Genomic DNA, 18,049 nt, shown 5'->3' with positions numbered 1-18,049 from the left:
TTTACGATTTAGTTCTAAGCATGTCTGTTGAGAAGCATGCCTCAGTGATGGAGATCACACCACTGCCAAAGCGAGTGGGTACACCCTTCTTTCCTGCATGCCTCATCTGTATGTGATCCAGTAGATAAATGATACTGAGTAGTTGAGGTATATAAAGGGAGGGACTGCAAGTTCAAAAGCCTCAGTCACTCAGAACAGCAGATTATAGACAATTGAAAGGTGTATTATAAAACTAATGTTGCTATGAAACACAGCATCACATATAGCATAACTTTAACCTGCATAACAACCTCTGAATATTCACAAATCAGCAAGTTGTAGGACAGCTGGGAATTTTATTAGCATGTATCTTGGGGTGGTGTGTGTGACATCATTCACCTTCTAATATGCACATGTGCATATCAGTTAAAAACTCAAAATGTAGTGCCAATAAAACTACAGAACATATTCTCTTCCTTGGATTTAAAGAATAAAAATCGTGTTGGAAAAGGAAAGTGTGTTCTGGAAGGAGAAATTGTTTCTGTAAGAGGGAAAAAAACCTTTTGGCTTTTCTTTCCCATTCTTTTAGAAGGGCTTAAAAAATATCCCACCACAGATCATGTTGGGAACAACTTTAGAAGTTTTGCCACAGAGAATTTATAAACAGCTTCATAGTGGGATGCCTGCTGGCCAGAATCAAAATCAGATTGTATTCATTCTATCCTGGAAGGACTCTATGATAGAGGAAGTCATTTTGTAGATGATAGTCTCTTTTTTTTAAAAAGCAGTTTTAATAAAAGAAAAACCAGGAGCAGAAGAGAAAAGGCTTCTTGATGTTTCTTCTAGGATGTGATCAAACAACTTCTCATGGTCATTCCATAATAGCCCCAAGAAAATGAGAGAGGGAGGGAGGGAGGAGAGAAAGAGTTTTTGAGCGATTTCGTTAAATTTGGAAATTAATAATTCAACATCTACTGATCCCCAGGCTCAATCTCATAAGTTTTCATAAGGGTTTTCAATTGAAAAATGGGAACATTAATTTATCTCAACAAAAATCTGATCTGCCAGAGCAATCGGTTTTGGCTGTGTATTACTGAAATATGTAAAGCTGAGAAAGGCATTTTTAAGGAACTGCCAAAAATGAATTAAAAGGACTGTTTTTCAGATCTGTCAAGCATATTCTTGGGCAACAGTAAGCAATTTTGCCTTAGTTCTAATTTTGGACCATATAGAAATGTAGGCGCTTTTCAAAAGTTTGGAATTAGGACTAAGGCAAAATTATTTACTGTTTCCTAAGAATCAGTATTCTGATTGAGTGATTGAGATGCATTTGAGTGAGAAGCTCTTCCAAAGGATCTACTGCTATTCACTAGCAAAGGGAGAGAAAAGAGCCAAAAAGAATCTGTGTATTCTACTCACATGGCACTGAATAGGTGAATTTGCAGGCAAAGCCCCTGTAACCTCAGCTCAATCTGACACATTGCCCACCTGTTTCCTGGTTCTTTCTTCTCCAAAGTTAAATCTATATATATATATAAAAGCGAAACACCACTCATGCATCATCACAAAATCTCCAAAAACGTAAAGCCTACAAACTTGAAATTTGGCACCTATGTTCCTCTTGGCTTCTAGGTAATCGCTAAGAAAAGATTTTTTGAAATGACCATCAGATCATTAGTATTTCTTATATTATTATTAACATGCTCTGATGCTAAGGAGTTAGACTTTCTACTCCCTCTTCCCACCTGAAAAGAACTCTGTTCCAATTGCCACTTTGGCATGGGCATGGCCAGTATGTGACTCATCTGACCTGTGGGCTGGGAGTTTAGACATTCTACTCCCCCTCCCCACCCGAAAAACACTCTGATGCTAAGGAGTTAGACTGAGGAAGAGAATGGGATAAGATAAGAAAGGATCAATGGGCTGGAAGTTTAGACATTCTACTCCCCCTCCCCACCCGAAAAACACTCTGATGCTAAGGAGTTAGACTGAGGAAGAGAATGGGATAAGATAAGAGAGGATCAATGGGCTGGGAGTTTAGACATTCTACTCCCCCTCCCCACCCGAAAAACACTCTGATGCTAAGGAGTTAGACTGAGGAAGAGAATGGGATAAGATAAGAGAGGATCAATGGGGCAAGCCTGAGAGAGAGAAGGGGAGAGGAGAGGCCGATCATATCTACTCATTAATTTTCAAGCTGTAATTGTCGTAGCAGAACATGGATGTCCAGATAGTTTTGGATAAGCCAAGAAATCCTACACGTTTCAGCCAAGATATTTTGGGAACTGAATGCATGACAGGCTCATCAACCTTTGCTTTCTATTCCTTTAGCTCAAAGATGACATGGTTGCCCATTTTCAAGCCAGACCCTCTGTAGGGGAATCTCTGCATTTTTACAGCTGATTGCTGTTTGCTTTGGCACTGATGCTCAAATTCAGCTTGGTCTCTCGTGTAAGTGTGGATGTCATTCATAACTGACTTCCCACCACAACATTTTGGAGGTGGACTCTCAGAGTCACAAGCCTCCAATGGCCTGAAGAATTTTGCCTAAGCGTGAAAATTGAATAGTCTCAGAGGGCAAAACCAATGGTGAGATATTTATTTTCTGATCAATAAGGGGAAACTATAAAAGGCCTTCATTCTTTGTAACTTTACCAGCTCTGTGATTTATTAGTTCTTTTAGCAAAATTATAGGCTACACTGGGAATTCCACTAGTAATAAACAGGATATGATTCTTGACAACAGATATATTTCCATCCAAGGGCAGACAACCCTATTCCCCTTGAAAATTCCTGCCTCAACTGATTACATTATACTCTTAATTAGCAAATATAATGTGTCACTAAGAGATTCTCCTGCAAATGTTTTGTTATGACATATTTGGATAGAATTTTAACCAGTTTCTAAAGTATTATCAATAAAAAAAAAACCAATGCTTTCCCTAACCATAGGTGTAGAAACTAAATGATTTGGACATAAATGGAAAATAAGATGCATAGGGAAGAGAAAAGGAAAACAAAACCCTAAGATTTTTATTGATCAGTTGGATGAGCCCGAAATATATGTACCTCAATCCAAGCATTGTTACAAGGCCATGATGGGTTACATTTGTTTCACACTATAAATAAAAGCTGTGGCATGTTTCAGTGGCATGAAGGTTAACTGGTTACAATCCAGATTATTTAGAAATGGAACTTTCCTCGTCTTCTTTATTCTATTTGTTGTTAGTTGCGAAGCCGTGTCCGATCCATCGCAACCCAAGGCCTTCCTGTCCTCTACCATCCTCTGGAATCCATTTAAGATCATGCCTACTGCTTCAGTGACTCCATCCAGCCGCCATCCACCTCATTCTCTGTCGTTCCCTTTATTATTTATTCTATAAGGATGAGCAAAGGGCAATATTATGCAATATCATTTCTCTGTGATATAGCCTCTCCCCCTTCCCTACCACCAGGCCCCCCATTGGGTAGATTATATATTACCTTTGCACACAACAGGGACGTGCAGTCACTAGAGGCAAGGGAGGCGGAGCCTCACCAGTCTCCTCAGGAAAAAGAAAAAATTAAATATTTTTTTAAAAATAATTAAAGCCAAGATAGTTGCTACCAGATTCCAGGTCACAGTGGCTTGGTGTCTGCTTAGTGTTAACCAAAGCAGGAGGCGAGAGAACTTGGGGCCTCCTTTCCATAAGGAATTTTTCACCTTCTAAAAGTTAAAAAAGAGTTAAAAGGCAAAAAAGTTCAGATGCAAAAGAGGCACTAATTCTCCCGCCTCCTGATCTGGAAGCAGCGAATCATGTCTTCTTGAGCACGCTTACGTTGGGCGGGGCGTGCTTCAGAGGAGAGAGGAGTGGGCGAGAAGGAGGAGGCTGGCTCTTTGCTGCAGACCTGGGCGCTTGGCGGCTCCCGCGATGCAAAGTGCCCCGCCGCCCGCCCGCTGCCCCGGCCTGCTTCTCCAGGCTCCGCCGCTGGAAGTCCCGGATCGCCTCTGGGGGAAGGCTGGGTGAGAAGTGGAGCGAAGCTTCTCCGCGGCCTCCCAGCACTACGCAGAGGTTTTTGCAGGAGTGCGTGCCAGCGGCCGGCGGCCCGGAACGGCCCCAGCTGCGAGACAAGGCAGCGCTTAAAGCAGCCGCTGCCGCCGCCACCACCCCTCCTTCACCTGGTGGGGTGGTGGCGGCAGCAGCGGCTGCTTTAAGCGCTGCCTTGTCTCACAGCCGGAGCTGCTCCGGGCCGCCGGCCGCTGGCACGCACTCCTGCGAGAGCCTCTGCATAGTGCCGGGAGGCCGCGGAGAAGCTTTGCTCCGCTTCTCACTCAGCCTTCCCCCAGAGGCGATCCGGGACTTCCAGCGGCGGAGCTTGGAGAAGCAGCGGCGGCAGGCCAGGGCAGCGGGTGAGCAGCAGCATTGCGGGAGCCGCCAAGCGCCTTTGCTGCAGACGCTTGGCTGCTCCCGCGATGCAAATTCCCCCCCACCCCCCGCCGAGGCCGACCGCTGCCCTGCTTCGCTGCTTCACAAAAGGATGTCCAGCTGAGCCTCACCAGGTATAAACCTCACCGCACATCACTGGCACACAATGATGACACCCCACCCCCAATTCCTATTAATGTACAGGTGAGGGAGGGGTTTTTAAGCCATTTTTGCTTGAAAGCACTGTCATGACAACTTCAGAACATTTTCAGTTTCAGTGCTTTTATGCAAATATTGAGAAGATTTGAGATTGGTGGGAGAAAGAGTTTTGCACTATGATTTTACAAGGATAAACTGGGAGGCTTAATAACCTTCAAAAAGGCCTATTAGGATTAATTCAAGATGTTCCGTAACAATGGAGAGACTGCAGAAATATATGTATGCTGCTGTGGCCGCTCTCACCTGTGGAGCTCTCGCTTCACAATCAGGAGGTTGTGAGTTCGATCCTAGGTAGAGGTAGAAGTAGGGTCTCCTGCTTGGGTAGGGAGGGGGTTGGATTAGATGATCTGCAAGGTCCCTTCCAACTCTGTTAATCTGTTAATGCTTCTGATATCAATATGCTGATACACAAGTGTCCTAATTCAAGGGTGGGCAACTTATGGTCCCCAAGATCTTAACCGTAAAATTACATATGTGTATTTTGAGGTGGAACACATAAACACCTAGTGTATTACTAAAAACAAACAAAAAGAAAAAATGTGCCAGCAATATCATCCTCACTCTCCATAGGGCAACAATACAGTCATTCCCTCCACCCTCTTCGGAGTCCTCAGTTCTCACAAAAATGTAAAATCCTAATAGTTCAACCCTGTCCTAATTATATACATGTTTGTCCATTCTCCTCAGAGCTATTTCATGCACAACCCTCTTCTAATTTCATGATTCGACGTCTTCTTCTATTATACATACTTCGATGCCTGCTAATGTGGTTGATTTTGTGTATATTTCCTTTAAGACATGTTTCACTTTTTTTAAAAACTGCATGCTGCATAAGAGAAGCCAAATCCATACAGAGTGTATCGTTCGGGTGTATTCCACCTTGGGCAAACATTTTTTGCAGGCAGTTGCAGCTCCTGAATTTTTTATCTTGGTGCAACCGCGCCTAGCCCAGAATTGGGTGGGGGGGGGGATTCCATTAAGGTTTGCCTGAGGAAAATGAATTCCTTGGATACTTTTTAGTCAAGTAGCTTAACTTAAAGATGCAGTCAACAGATTGCAAAGAGCAACAGGGAGCTGGGGGGGAAAAAGCTGAAGAATCCAAACAAAGATAGCGGAGAACTGCTGGCTGATTGCAAATCAGACCACTTTGTCCAGACACCATCAGATTAACTTGCCTGAAGCCAATGCAAATGTCAGTTTTCAAAATGTGAAATCCAATAAAGGAAAATGGTTTTCACTCACTGGTCCCTGCCTGGTCCCAAAAATTTGAGATGGACGATAACACGATACAGTTGTAAAATGGTATTATAGAATCAGTAAGGTCTCAAAAGTCTCTCAGGACACATTCCAATGTTTGTTTGTTTGGGGTTTTTTTTCTGCTGTCTAGCAAAGCACTGCTGTCAGCCTCAATTAGTCAGGTGGGTCTGAATGAAGGGAAAATAGCTCCAGGAAGAGTAAATATGTACCAAACACAGACTTATCATTACCTGCACGTACTGAGGAAGCTAGTCTGCATGCAAGTTAGGAAGCAAAAGGATCAGTCTGCCGCTTTGAGATGGAGTGGAGAAGACACAGGAAGCTCTGTTGTTCTTCGCAAGAATATGCTTCTTTGGACATCTAATAGAAGAAAAAACATTAGTTATGACTCAACGCTATGGCAAGTCTGTATTTGTAAATAAATTCAATAATTGTCATATCAAGTCTATATGTTTTGAGACTTGGGGATCTTCTACCCTGGAGAATTTGGGAGTGTGTAAAAATCTGCTGAGGGCGAAATCCAGACATATCTCCTAAACAATGTGAGGTATTAATTAATTTGATTACTAGTTTCTTATAAAAAGAGACACGGTGGCTCAGTGGCTAAGATGCTGAGCTTGTCGATCAGAAAGGTCGGCAGTTCGGTGGTTTGAATCCCTAGTGCCGCCTAATGGAGTGAGCTTCCCTTACTTTTCCCAGCTTCTGATAACCTAGCAATTCAAAAGCATGTAAAAATGCAAGTAGAAAAATAGGGACCACTTTGGTGGGAAGGTAACAGTGTTCTGTGCACCCTTGGCGTTTAGTCATGCCGGCCACATGACCACAGAGATGTCTTCGGATAGCGCTGGCTCTTCAGCTTTGAAAGGGAGATGAGCACCGCCCCCTAGAGTAGGAAATGACTAGCACATATGTGCGAGGAGAACCTTTACCTTTACCTTAATAAAAATAACAGCATATAGAAGTACAGCTAAAGGTGTGTCCTGTTTTATCCCCAAAACAATCTGGTGAAAACAGGATACTGTTTTCTCCCTTTAAAATATTACCAACAGCTGCACTTTTTTTAGAAATCAGGAGTTTCGTTTTCCTTTTTAGGAAGAGTGGAAAGTTAACTACAAGGGATGTATTCTAAGCCAGAATAGGGTAACTCGCTATAGCTAACTTGCTACCAACCAACTCACCGTGGCCAACTCACTGTGGCCAATTCACTGTAGGACAACTCTCTGTGGGACATTTCAACAATTCAATTTAAGTATTTAAAATAGTTAAAACATTTTTAAATTTTTGTCATTCACGTTTCATTTTGTCCCTCCTTTTGCATCCTTTAATGATTATATTCCACCATTTCTTTGATATTAGTGTAACCCTTGTTCTGCAGCGAGTTGTCCCACTACAAGTTGGCTGTGTCAAGTTGGCCATGATGAGTTGCTGATAGCCTCAGCCAATTGTCACAGACCTGTGAGTACCATTGGTCAACAACCTAGGAATTCTTGGAGAAAGAAATCCTGAAACACACTCTAATTTTATGCAAATCAATAGCCTAGTCAGTGCTGCTGTTTTGGCATCTCGTATTTGAGATAACTTATCACTATCAAGTGGCCAGAGTCAAAACAAAGATTTCTCCCAGCTCAAAAAAAAAGTCTTGCAATATTAATAAAGTAATAAATTATTACACAATAAGATGCGGTAAATCTGAACTTCATCAGATGATGGAGTTTAACCTTAAGTGAGAAATATAAACTTTCATGGTTTGGCTGAGGTGAATATAATAAACACTAACACTGAAATAAATTAAATGCAGAGGTGATGGTGATAGAAATATGTAAGAAGTGGGAATTAAAAAAAGATTAGTATGACACTAGCATCTTTATAGTAAAAGCAATAGCAATAGCACTTAGACTTATATCGCTTCATAGTTCTTTACAGACCTGTCTAAGCGATTTACAGAGTCGGTATATTGTCCCCAACAACATGGCTCCTCATTTTACCTCGGAAGGATGGAAGGCTGAGTCAGCCTTGAACCAGTGAGACTTGAACTGCCAAACTGTTGGCAGCCGGTGATCAGCAGAAGTAACCTGCAGTACTGCACTCTAATCACTGTGTCACCGCAACTCTTTAATGAACTGATTAACAAATGTACTGTGAGAACACTTGCTCTCTGTTCAACCTATGAGGAAATAGATTGAATTGCTTACAGATATTTAGCTAAATTGTTTCTCAGTTTATATTCCTAATTATTAAAAAATATGAATGAGAACCTAATCTCACCTAGATATTTCAGCTGACACATAAATTAACTGATTAGAGTTACTGGGACTGGGTAGCAAACACTAGATGCTAAGAAATAATGTTTTCTATATCTATACTCATATAGTGAGTTTGACCAATGGTTATCAAAATAGTATGTTGCTTATTACGAAAAAATAGGTGGAAGTTCAATTGCCCTATCTTGTTGTTGTTGTTTTTACCATACCTTGTTCATATTCCAGCCTCACCACAAGTATTAAGAGATATCAACAGCTTCCTGTGAACCTTGTTAGGAATATAATTCTACCGGTTGGGTTGGCAATATATAAATCATATAACAATGTTTGTACCTGTTTCTTTAAATCATACTGTAAAATGTCATTGGTTGCTGTTTTCCTCAATCGGCCATAAGAGGGAGCCAGAATGACTGTTAGCTCTCTCTGTTTGTTAGATGCTGGGCTGATCTGATCTGAGTGTTTTGGAAGCTGGCTGTTAGAAAGTGCCATGAGCTATTGTAAGTTTTGCAACTGCTAGCAAACTTTGAGTACCAGACTGTTTGTATGATTATGGACTATGTTATTTGGATTATCCCTTAACTGAAAGACATAGATGACTGACTGTCTTATCCGTGTATGACTTGGACTGTTTGATGGACTCTGATTCCTCTATTTCCACGAAAGTAAAAGCCTATTTAAACTGCAGTGTCTCTGTATGCTGGTTTGTGTGTTCTCCAACACAACTCTCACAACACTTCCCTGAATACACTCGCTCTCCCAACAGGGAACTTACTTAACAACCTCTTCAAGTCTAGTGCTTCTAAGACCTGTGAAAATAGTAGTCTGTGTACATCATATACTGTATATGTACAAACAGACTGCGATGTTTGTCCATTGTGTTCAAAGAGGACCTTGACATCTAACAGGTCGTGGGCTGGCCACGATGTGTCGGCAGGTGACTGGTAAGTCCTATAAGGGCATGAAATGTTCTGCCACATGTCTGGCAGAGTTGTATGGGCAGCATTGTTGCAGCATTGGCAGCTCTGGCTTTGCGGAGTGCTCAGTTCTCTTCTGCCATGGTTCTTCTTCTGTCCTCAGATGTCTGGCAGCCTCGGTGGATCAGCGTTCACTATGTCGATCGATCTTATGCCAGGGTTTCCCAGGAGGTGGTGTCAATATCCAGGGACTTTAAGGAGGCTTTCAACGTGTCTTTGTATCACTTCCCTTGTCCCCCATGCAATCATTTTCCTTGAGCCAGCTCACCATAGAGGGGCTGTTTAGGGATGATACAGACTGTACACAAAGAAAGAAGTATATTTTTGAAAAGCATTTGGGAACAATTTAAACACAATAGAACCTAGATTCAGGCCTCAGCTACAAACATAATCAACCTCTCTATTTCCAAATGTATGCTTGTGTAAATAATAATGAAGATGAAATAACAGACACGGGAGGGGGGGAAGTTATTTCCTACGTACTTATTTAAGCCAAACAACTATCAATTAAAGAAAGATATGTCTCCTGTGTGTAGATTAATCCAGGCAAATGCTACAACTCATCTCTTACACTGAATATAGCTTTATTTTTCTAATTTAAATATACTTCTACCCTTATCATATCTTGCAATGTCATTTCTATAATCTAGAATGATTGGTCACTATCAATGTGTGCTTTTAGATGACGCAGCATAATTGCCTAGATTCATAATAAGTTGGGTATTTTGTGATTTGGTCATGGTGATAGCAATAGCAATTGCACTTAGACTTGTATACTGCTTCACAGTGTTTTATAGCATTCTGTAAGTGGTTTACAACACCAGCATATTGCCTCCAACAATCTGGGTCCTCATTTTACTGTCTTCAGAAGGATGGAAGGCTGACTCAATCCTGAGCCAGTCAGGATCAAAGGAATCGAACTCCTGGCAATGTGAGCAGAGTTAACTTGCAGCACAGAGATGGGTTCCAACAGTCACTACTGCTGGTTCGCTCATGGGCACGTGCAATTAAATTTGTTCTGCGCATGTACAGAAGCAAAAAACAAGATGGCAGCATCTATGGTGTTGTCTGGAGAACCGGTTCGGTGGCATGGCAGGCCTAGGTCACTGCCGGTTCCAGCAACCCGGGCTGCCAAACCTCCACCGGTTCGGCTGAACCAGTCCTAACTGGTAGGGACCCACCACTGCTACAACAATACATCCTATCTATGTGCAACCATGGGTCTTGGAAGAGCCATCTTGGAACCCAACCAGTGGTGGGTTCCAAATCCCATTCCAACCGGTACGGTTGGAATGGGCCAAGCAGCATTCACACGGATGCGTGCAGTGCACGCATGTGTCTTAGCAACTCCACAAGCCTCCGCAATACTCCAGCTGCTCAGCAAAGTGTCACGCAGGTGCTGTTTGTGCCGTGTGCATGCGCGGAAGCACCAAAGACTTAAAAGACAGGTAAGGAGTGAGGGTGGGTGAGTGGGTGCTCCGGAGCATCGTGTACTACCTGCAACCCACCACTGAACCCATCCATTCCCTTCGCATGCTTCATGGCCTTTAGGTTACACATAATATATATTTTTTGGTTTTGCCAAATATATTATGTAAACAGAGTCTTTATTAACCCAGCTTTTTGATTCAGTCATTTGGTCCAAAGTTTTCCTTCGATGTGGTAACATTTTGGACACCACTGCCCTGATGGATTTCTGAAAATCTACAGGAAATGTCATTCAAAATTTGAATGAACATTAGATGACAACAATAAAACCATAATTCTTTTTCTTGCCATCTAGTTGTAATCTGGAATTTTGCTGTTCAGATGCATTAGCTCTGGCTACATTGTGGGTCCTTATGAATTTTAAATGATCTGAGAATTATTATTTGGTCACAATAAATATCATAAGACACTCCCAAGTTCTTACATTTTGAATGTGAAAGAATCACTGCACCTAGAAGCCTTACCACTAACTGGAAATACTGGGAGTTGGAGTCCCCATATTACTAGAGCTGATTTTGACCAGTGTTATTTCATTCCTCTTGTAAAGCTGGCCCCTCAGAGGCTCTGCAATAATTTTATTCATAGGTAAAATGCAATTCAAGATGCAACAATAAAGGGGCAATTATTAGCCTTTTTCCAGGGCCAGATAGGGTATTAATTATTTAAACAGGCTTTTTTCAATTGTTAGTAAAACATCAAGCTCAAGAAATTTATGGCGCTAGATTTTGCCTCAAGCAAAGACATTAATGAGAAAGATCCTGTCTAGGGGAAAAAAGAGAGATTTAAAGGGAGCTGAATAACCTTGGATTAACTTTAGTTATGTCGTGATATTGTATGGCCCAGTTGTGTCCCTACTCCCAGCTGCCAATCTAAGCAGACTTGAATCATTCTCATAAAAAGGTAAAGGTTCCCCTCGCACAAACGTATGTGCTAGTTGTTCCCGACTCTAAGGGGCAGTGCTCATCTCCGTTTTAAAGCCGAAGAGCCAGAACTATCCAAAGACATCTCCGTGGTCATCTCGCCGGCATGACTAAATGCCGAAGGGGCACTGAGTACTGTTACCTTTCCACCAAAGATGGTTCCTTTTTTTCTACTTATATTTTTACATGCTTTCAAACTGCTAGGTTGGTAGAAGCTGGGACAAGTAATGGGAGCTCACTCCATTACATGGCACTAGGATTCGAATTGCCAAACTGCCAACCTTTCTGATCGACAATCTCAGCATCTTAGTCACTGAGCCACTGCATCCCTAATCATTCTCATAAGGACACTCTAATATGGAGGGTAAAAAACAAAACATAGGACTACGTGAAAAGAATGGGAAACTTGTAGGTTAATTATGGCCTAATCATAACTGAAATACGCAACTGAAATGACAATTGCATTATTTGGCATGACCCAACTTAACTGTGTATTATTTTATCGAGGATGTTGCTGTACACTAAGGACAAAGGTTGCAGATGAAGAAATAGATTCTTAGACCGTTCAGGCCATCCCTCAAGAGAGAAATGTTGGAATGAAAAATGAGGTGGAGCTTTAAGGGAGCATTGTTTCAAATTCTAAAACCAACCCTGATTGATATTCCTGTTTGGGAAAAGGAGGGTAAGGGCGTGGTGATGTAAGTGTTCCATAAAGGAATTTGAGATATTGGAGGTGAGCAAAGCCAATGGCCTCATCTGGGATCTATGTGACATTTGAAAGATGCAAAACGGATTGTCACGAAGGAGCTAAAGTGCAGTTTTGTGTTCTTCTTGCAAATGAACATGGCATTCTCTCCAGGGGTGGGCCTCAAATTTTTTAGCAAGGGGTCTTCTGCCCGGTTGCTGGGTGGGCATGGCCATGGTGGGCATGGCCTAATCAGCCTCCTGCACCACAGTGGGGGAGTGTTTTTGCCCTCCCTAGGCTCTGGAGGATTTCCTTGAGCCTCCGGGAGGGCAGAAACGGCCTCCCCAGGCTCCAGAGGCCCCCTGGAGGCTGGAAACGAGCCTGTTTCCGGGCTTCCAAAACTTCTGGTAGGCCCGTTTTTCACCCTCCCTGAGCTTCTACATACACCCTGCACTTACTGCATCCAAACAGTCTGCGTAGGGACTTGTGAGAGGGGCAGGGTAGGTGGGGATTTGGAGGTTCTCTAAATGGCACAGAATCTTAGCTAGAAGTTTTCCCAAACCGCTGTGAAACCCCAGCAGCCCACCCCTGATTCTATCTTTCAAAACGGATACTTTGATTTTTCTTATTTTCTCTTTTCCTGATGGATCCTGTTTAGAGATGGGTCAGTTGAAAAATGCATTGCCTATTGAAGTGAGTGGGAAAGTGAAGTGACTTATTGGTCCATCTAAGATCTCATCCATCATGTGCTGCAATGATTCTCTTCTGACAAGCCCCTGGTGAGCAGCTGCATGGAATTTACATGCAGCGTGGTTGGGCATTACTTGTGCTAGCCCTTCTCTCAATTTATCACTGTCACTTGACTCTCGTTTCCAACATGCTTCTTTGCAGACAAGGTGGACTACTGCACCCGTATTTTCCCCAGAATGTCCTCCTGCATTTGGAGGACAGAAGACTCTTGCAACCTGTGCTGCATTTTAAGCACATCTGCTAAAAGTCACAGAGAAAAAATAATAATTAGCTGTCATTTCACAGCAAGTACCCTGCTTACCCTGTCTTTCATATGACTAATACAAGGGCGGGCTACTACGGGTTTGCCTGGGTTCGGGAGAACCCGTAGCTAACATTATGGCCCGTTTGGAGAATCTCCAAATCCCACCCCTGGCTGGCCTCATCCACCCTGCCCCACCCCTCCCACCCCACCCTCCCTTTCCCATCCTAAGAGTCTCCAGGCAACCCATTTTGGATGTGAGATAAGTGCAGGGCCAATACGAAGGCTCAGGGAGGGGACAATGGGCCTCCCAGAAGTTCCAGAAGGCTGGAAACAGGCCCGGGGGTGGGGGGAGGAACCATATTTTTCTGAGCATAAGACACATATTTTCCCTCAAAAAAGAGGTGGAAAATCTGGGTGCATCTTGATCACTGAATACAGCATTTTTTGCCTCTCAAAACCCCGCCCCTTCACCAAAATGGCTGTCCATAGCCTTTAGGAACTCAGATTTCTCCTGGGGGCTGGGGAGGGCAGAAATGAGGGGGGAAAATGGGCCATTTTTTGCTCAATGTTGCCCCTACCTCAACCCCTAGGAACATTCTATAAGCCTCCTAAAGGCTATGAGTGCCCTCTTTTTTGACAAAAAACGGGCCCGTTTTCACAAAAAACAGGCCATTTTTTTGCTAGGTTTTTAGGGGTAACCCCTAGGAGCACACTACAAGCCTCTAAAGGCTATTCAAGCCCTTTTTTAACAAAAAATGGGCCTGTTTTCACAAAAAATAGACCGTTTGGGGGAGGTCTGTAGAGTGCAAAAACTTTTTTTTAATTTGCCTCTTCAAAACCTTGGTGTGTCTTATACTCCAGTGCATCTTATACACCGAAAAATATGGTAATGTTCACCTCCTAGAGTCTTGAGGAAAGCCTCCGGAGCCTGGGGAAGGCAAAAACGCGCCCCCCATGGTGCAGGAGGCCAATTAGGCCACATCCACCATGGTCTTGCCCAACTCAGCAACCGGGTTGCTGAAATTTTTGAATCCCAACCCTGGACTGATAGAAAGGGGAATGTTTCATCTGAATAAAAATACTGTTTCACAAGAAAGACTATAATTTGTACTAACTGTTTGATGGTCCCACTGTCAGTGAAAGTAAGTTAAAAGAGACTAAATCAGTTCTTAACAAATGCACTCATTTCCAACAAGTACAATACAATACAATAGCAGAGTTGGAAGGGACCTTGGAGGTATTCTAGTCCAACCTCCTGCCTAGGCAGGAAACCCTATACCATTTCAGACAAATGGCTATCCAACATCTTCTTAAAGACTTCCAGTGTTGGAGCATTCACAACTTCTATCACCATTCCCCACCTGCCCAGTTCCAATTCAGGAATATTTACTTTTCTTTTTTTAGTCTAATTGACCACACTTACAGAAACCAAGTGACACCTCATAAGGTACAGTAATCATAAGCAAAAATATTCTCCAAGGAAAATGGTGTAGGCCCATAAGGATGAAAATTCACTAAGTCACAGAGATTCATGGATTGACATTCCCTTCCGCTGAACCAGAGAGCGCTGATCAAAAGGCCATGAAATGACACTTTAATTGTTCACAGCTCAAAGGTACACAAGCCACAGACAGTAAGCTGATTGCATCTTGTATATCCTTAAGTTTTATCCAGAAATGTCAGTCCATACAGCATTCACATTTCATGGCCTTTCAAAATCATTTCAGCCCTGTCACTCTCCCTAAATCAAAGCCTTGACCTTTGGGCATTGATCAAACCTTCAGCACAACGGGCTGACATTCACATCAGCGGGAATTGTGCACATGTGTGGTACATTTCCTGTCTGAACACACTGCTCATCTTCCTAGGCGGCTTTTCATTTGGCAAGGAAATTGCTAGGTTATCTCTTTTTTTTAAAGAAATAAATCTTGATTCTAGGTTGCCTGTCCTTTTATGCCCTTGCTACCCACTGTTCCTAATTAGTGGCAGATTGCTGAAGCACGACCTCACCCTCCATCTCTCTTGGGAATATGGAGGCATATGGAATAAAGCTCCCTTTGGAGAGAAGCTGCAGCCAAATTATGGGCAAGATAAATGTCATAAAGGAAAAACTGGGGGATGTACAGGAAAGAGGCACACTGCTTGTCATTAAAGAGCTTTCTATTAAAAGACAGATGATCCAAGTGGTTTAACTCCCCATTGACTAGGTACAGTTCCAGTTTCCTGGAATTTTTCCCCTGGAAAGCACTGTCATATGCAGCCTTTCCATGCCCAACTTTTGCAGGACTCAGGTGGGGCTCCAGACCTGTCTGGCCCTTTCCCAGACTCAGCCCCATGAAGTTTTACTAGCTCCATGCCTGTTTATGTGAAACCAGAACAAAGCTGATTTTAAAATAATAATAGCAATGACTGTGTGGTTGGTTAAACCGTCATTGCCAGATATTCATTCTGGATTTGACATTTTAATCAATCTATCAAGTCTCTCCCAAGGACCTGGAGCTAGCAGATACCCTTTAATGGTGTTAAAGCTATTGCCACAAATTGTTCCAAGTAAAGGCTGCCTTTTACAATTGATTGGTGATGATTTTGTCAATGCCCATTGCTATTATTATTTTGCAATACTAAGTTGTATTGCTGGTTGTCTTTGCCTTTGAGTTATCCCATCTTCCATTTGCACTGTGCAAGCAAGCTCTTGCTCAATTTCTTTTGCAACCTAATTATGCTAGGGAAAGAATAAAGGCACTTGAATCCAGTCTCAATATTTCTAGATAAGTTCTGGTCAATTTCATAATCTCTGTCAGAAACTGGCAAACTAGATTTATTCCCTTCCTGCCTATTCTCTACAGTACTCAGAAACACATAAATTTCATATTTTAGACTTCAAATTACAACCATAATTAAACTATTATGAAGCACTATAATGGACACAGGTATATATTATTTTTTCTAGCATCTCAGCCATAAGATTCATTTTTAAGACATAAATACAAAGGCTCCTTCACAGCAGGGTGGATCCTTCTTTCCTTCCTTCCTTCCTTCCTTCCTTCCTTCCTTCCTTCCTTCCTTCCTTCCTTCCTTCTTTCCTTCCTTCCTTCCTTCTTTCCTTCCTTCCTACCTTCCTTCGGCCAATAACCAGACAGCTACTGTACATACAACCTGAATTAAAATGTGGATTGATTCAGTGCTGGCAATTTATTTTCTTTTGTGGGGAGGAACGCAGGGGAATATTGTCAGTCCAAGAGCTTGGCAGCTCAGGGATGAGATATTGAGTTCCCTTTTTTTATAGCTGACAGAAAGGACAAAAAAAAACAATGGGGTGATGATACTGAAACCCTTCAAAGCCTTCTCAATCCTGCAGCATTATAGAGGTCACGCTGGCTAAGGCTTCTGTGTGTTGCTGTCTGAACAATCTAGACATTCAAATTAAGCCTATTAGACATTGAGTTGCATTTTGCATTCCATCAGCTATTATTCTACCAAGGTTACCAGGATAAAAGAACAAATAAAAGCCTGAGCTCTTCCTGAAATCCTTCTTCCCTCAGACACATGATTTTAGATTCCCTTATACATAGTAAAATCAATTAAAGAGAAACTACAGTTTTCATGCTGAGAACTCCATTGATAATTTTGCAAGAAAATCATAAGCTCATTGTCATGTACCAACAGAGACCATGAATGAAACCAGATACTCTTCCCACAATGCTCATCTTTTTCTTCACCTTCCTATGTCTGATTTAACGAATGCTGAACACTCCTCATCTGTTCTAGGCAAGACAGACATTTTGACAGCTACATGGCTCTTTTTTTCTGCCGGCGAAAGCTGTACACTGCTGGTATTGATCCAAATAGGAGTTCTGACATTGAAGAAGTATTGAAGGAGTAGCAGAGCCCTTTGGAACTCTAAGGTTTCTCTCTCTGTCTCTCTCTCTCTCTCTGTCTCTCTCTCTCTCTCTCTCTCTCTCTCTCTCTCTCTCTCTCTCTCTGTCTCTGTCTCTCTCTCTCTGTCTCTCTCTCTCTCTCTCTCTCTCACACACACACACACACACACCAAGAAATGCTGGCTGTTAGATAAACAAGCCAGAGAAAGACAGATTCTTGGGGAAAACCCAAACCATAAAAATATCTGAAGCTGCTGTTGTGTCTCTGAATGAGAGAGAGAGAGAAAAAAAGTTGAAGGTCTAAAAAACTGATTTAGATGTTTGGTTTTAAACAGCATTCAAAATTCTGTCTAGGCAGTTTTACAACCTTCCTCACTAGAATGTCTGGTTGTGGTATATATCATTACAAAAGCAAAGTTCAGAATAGTCAGACATGCAGGAACTAAAATGTTGGAATAACGTACTATAAATATTTATGACACACTATCTCAAAACCAAGGGAGAAGATAACTTGAGAGAAGCAGACGCAAAATAAAGAGTAGCATTCTATAATACATATACATGGCAATATTATGACATACCAACATACAAAACACACCTATTCCTATGCTTAATAAAATGGCATCAATCTGTTTGGCTCTTAAATTTTTACCTTGACCAAGGAACTTCTAATCACGTATGAGTGAAATCAGCAAGGAAAGAAGGGTGAGGTCTCTCTTAACTGAATGCGGCAGGATGAGGACAAAGCCATATTTCTGTTGCTGGCTATCAATTTAACTTGTCTTAACCTTTCTTCCTATTTGCAACTTTTCACAGAAGGAACCCAGCTGGGGGAAAATAACAATGGAAAAGAAACACAGGAGATTCAACCTTAATCAGGTTTTAATAACACAATCATTTGTGCCAGAAATGATTAACGTTGTCTACTTTGTATATCAGAAGTGAGAAAGCACCAACTCAAAACCACATCTTAGGGCAATCTTCGCTA

The 18,049-nt window shown here is 42.1% G+C and overlaps 1 long non-coding RNA gene across 1 annotated transcript; it reads right to left on the bottom strand.

Moving 5' to 3' along the window:
• Positions 1-2,860: 2,860 nt before the first annotated feature.
• On the bottom strand, positions 2,861-8,502 carry LOC148045486 (uncharacterized). The gene is made up of 4 exons (XR_015696590.1): positions 8,456-8,502; positions 6,092-6,221; positions 3,463-3,521; positions 2,861-3,356 (listed from the first exon to the last, which is right to left on the bottom strand). It is a non-coding gene; the product is annotated as an uncharacterized LOC148045486 (long non-coding RNA).
• Between the last annotated feature and the right edge of the window lie 9,547 nt (positions 8,503-18,049).

This window comes from Thamnophis sirtalis, unplaced genomic scaffold (genome assembly GCF_051295495.1).
Source record: "Thamnophis sirtalis isolate CommonGarterSnake01/CBP01778 unplaced genomic scaffold, rThaSir2_p1.2 scaffold_5, whole genome shotgun sequence".
Taxonomy (NCBI): Eukaryota; Metazoa; Chordata; class Lepidosauria; order Squamata; family Natricidae; genus Thamnophis; species Thamnophis sirtalis.
The sequence above is the reverse complement of the archived record's forward strand: the minus strand, read 5'-3'. Positions and strand labels throughout refer to the sequence as shown.